This window comes from Chiloscyllium plagiosum, chromosome 11 (assembly GCF_004010195.1).
Source record: "Chiloscyllium plagiosum isolate BGI_BamShark_2017 chromosome 11, ASM401019v2, whole genome shotgun sequence".
In the NCBI taxonomy this organism is placed as follows: domain Eukaryota; kingdom Metazoa; phylum Chordata; class Chondrichthyes; order Orectolobiformes; family Hemiscylliidae; genus Chiloscyllium; species Chiloscyllium plagiosum.
In genome coordinates this window covers 10,594,870-10,598,275 of record NC_057720.1, presented here as the reverse complement: position 1 = coordinate 10,598,275, position 3,406 = coordinate 10,594,870, and the positions used below count along the sequence as shown (strand labels likewise).

The 3,406-nt window shown below is 43.5% G+C and overlaps 1 pseudogene; it reads left to right on the top strand.

Moving 5' to 3' along the window:
- The window catches only part of LOC122554702, a 75,309-nt pseudogene that overhangs the window by 36,286 nt on the left and 35,617 nt on the right, over positions 1-3,406 (top strand).

The following is a 3,406-nucleotide window of genomic DNA, read 5'->3' as shown; positions in this document are numbered from 1 at the left end:
GAAGGGCTTATGCCCGAAACGTCGATTCTCCTGTTCCCTGGATGCTGCCTGACCTGCTGCGCTTTTCCAGCAACACATTTCCACCTCCGAAGATTAACCCACCCAGATCTCTACCTTATGTTTACCCTTGACTAAGGTACATCACCTACACATCCCTGAACACCACAGGGCAATTTAGCACAGCCAATTCACCTAACCTGCACATCTTTGGACTGTGGGAGAAAATCAGAGCCCCTGGAAAAACCCGCACAGACACGGGGAGAATGTGCAAACTCCACACAAACAGTCGCCCAAGGCTGGAATCAAACCAGGGTCCATGGTGCTGTGAGGTAGCAGTGCTAACCACTGAGCCACTGTGCACATGTTGTGCCTTTGTTTAAGGAGTGATATAAGGAGAAGCCTGAAAACAAGGGACATGCGCATCTGATTCAGTGATGGGCATGTTTTTTGAAGTGATTCTGAAAAATAGGACTTATATGCATTTGGAGAGGCAAGGAATGATTAGGGATAGTTAACATGATTTTGTGTCATGGAAATTGTGTCTCACAAGGTCAGATGTGTTCCAACAAAATGCCCTTTGTCATTTACCAAAGAGCAAATACAGCAAATAGAAGTAGGCCATTCGGCCCCTGAGACTACTTTGCCATTCAATAAGATTGTATCTGACCTTTGGTGTTTCAAATTCCATGTTCTCCATCTATCCCTGTCAATCCTCGATTGATTCAATCCAAGTTGACTGGGAGCAGTTACTTGCAGATAAAACAGTATCAGAGCAGGAGGAGGAATTCAAGGAGGAAATAGCATGAGTAGAGGGCAGCTAGGTCCCATGAAAAAAACCAAAGGTTGGAGCCAGGCTGGAACCCGAATTGTTGAGGGACATAAAGTTTCAGTTAAGGAAGAAAGTAGTGGCTTATTGCAGATCCTAATGTGCAGAATTCCTGAAGTATTACAAAAAGCTTGGATGGGAGAGGATTGAAAAGGAAAGTAGGAAAACAAAGAATGGTGCACAAGGACAGGGGAGGAAGCTAATGAGGTAATTTTGGGATGACAGCGAAGGAAGTACGCTCGGTCTTGCAGAGAGCAACCTTCCTCCGAAATTCATCAAAATCATTAGAGAGAAGAAGTTTGAGAGGTGAGTTAATAGAGACATACAAGATGATCAGAGGATTAGGTAGGGTGCACAGTGAGAGTCCTGTGTTTTCTTTAGCAACAATCCAAATGTATTGGCTTTCAGTGGATACCACGTTCCATGGGTCACTGCAGGAAAGCCTTAATTTACATGTTACGACATCAGAGACCATTATATGAATCTGACAAGCTATAGTCTGGAAACAATCTCAACACAGCAGTAATGAGATTCCAAAAAGCCTTTGTCTTGGTGCTCAGCTATCTTCTGTGTGGTTCTATTCTAAAGTGTACCGAAATAAAGCTGGAGAATAATCGATATCGAGACATCGTTATTGCCATTAACCCGAACGTTCAACATAATGAACAGCTGATTCAAAATATTCAGGTGAGTTATTGATGTGTTGAATATTGGTATGAATTAATTATTTTGTTTCATTGTATGTCGTTTAATGTTATATTTAATGTTAAGAATTCAGGATTTGCTGAGAGGGGGAGTTAAAGGAATATATTAAATACTTTTTCTTTAGTCCTGAACTCACTGCCACATCCCTTCCATGTGTACCTACCTTGAAGAAGTTCAGCTCTTCAGTTGCGATGAAGGTTCACAGAACCCAAAATGTTAACTCTGCTTTCTCTTTACAAGACCTGCAGAGTTTTTCAGGCAATTTCTCATTTTGTTTCTGATTTTCAGTATCCACGGTTCTTTATGTTTTTTTAATTATATTTGTTTCCCTCTCACCATTTGATGAATGAATGGAGCTGTTTTAATATTAAAACTGGGTTTTTGTTTTATAGGAAATAGTGACTGCAGCCTCCTCCTACCTTCACTGAGCGACCAAACAGCGAGTTTATTTCGCAGATGTGAAATCCTGCTGCCTGTAACATGGCCAGTTGGGTCCCATGTGGTTCATAGAGTGACAACTGAGTCCTATAAGAAGATAAGGACAGAGGGTGAAGAGTAACAATTACCCGGAATCTCCTCCTGCTCAGCTGCTGAGGCCTCACAAAACCCATCTACGATTGAGTGGTTTTATTTTGCCCTCTGATGTAGCAGCAGCAACTCTGAGGCAATTCTCACAGAATCTGAGACTTGAGAAATGTTGTCTTGAGCATGAAAATCATCTCTGGCTGAATATGTGTGGAGTTTCCACACTCTCTCTGTGTCTCCATGCGTTTCCTTTGGTGCTCTAGTTTCCTCTCACAGTCTGGGAATGTGCAGTTAGGTGGATTAGCCATGGTAAATTCCGGGGTTACAGGAATAGACTTGGTGGTGGTGTGGGGGGGGGGGGGGTGAGTCTAACCTGGTCAGCTCAGGTTACATAGAATCATAGAGATGTACAGCACAGACACAGACCCTTCAGTGCAGTTCGTCCATGCTGACGAGATATCCCAACCCAATCTAGTCCCACCTGCCAGCACCTGGCTCAAATCCCTCCAAACACTTCCTATTCATATACCAACCAGATGCCTTTTAAGTATTGCAATTCTACCAGCCTCCAACACTTCTTCTGGCAGCTCATTCCATACATGCAGTACCCTCTACTTGGAAAAGTTGCCCCTTAGGTACCTTTTACATCTTTGCCCTCTCACCTAAACCTATGCCTTCTAGTTCTGGACTCCCAAATCCCAGGGAAAAGGCCTTGTCTATTTATCCTATCCATGCCCCTCATGATTTTATAAACCTCTATAAGGTCGCCCCTCAGCCTTTGATGCTCCAGGAAAACAGCCCTAGCTTATACAGCCTCTTCCTATAGCTCAAATCCTCCAAACCTGGCAACATTCTTGTAATTTTTTTTTCTGAACTCTTTCAAGTTTCACAACATCCTTCTGCTAGGAAGGTGACTCGAATTGCACGCAATATTCCAATGATGGCCTAACCAACATCCTGTACAGCCGCAACATGACCTCCCAACTCCTGTTCTCAATGCTCTGAACAATAAAAGAAAGCATACCAAACTCCTTCTTCACTATCCTATCTACCATTGACTCCACTTTCAAGGAGCTATGAACCTACACTCCAAGGTCTCTTTGTTCAGCCACACTCCCTCGGACCTTACCATTAAGTGGATAAGTGCTACTAAGACTTGCTTTCCCAAAATGCAGCACGTCACATTTATCCATCTGCCACTTCTCAGCCCATTGGCCCATCTGGTCAAGATCCTTTTGTAATCTGAGGTAACCTTCTTTGCTGAGAAAGTGAGGACTGCAGATGCTGGAGATCAGAGCTGAAAATGTGTTGCTGGAAAAGCGCAGCAGGTCAGGCAGCATCCAAGGATCA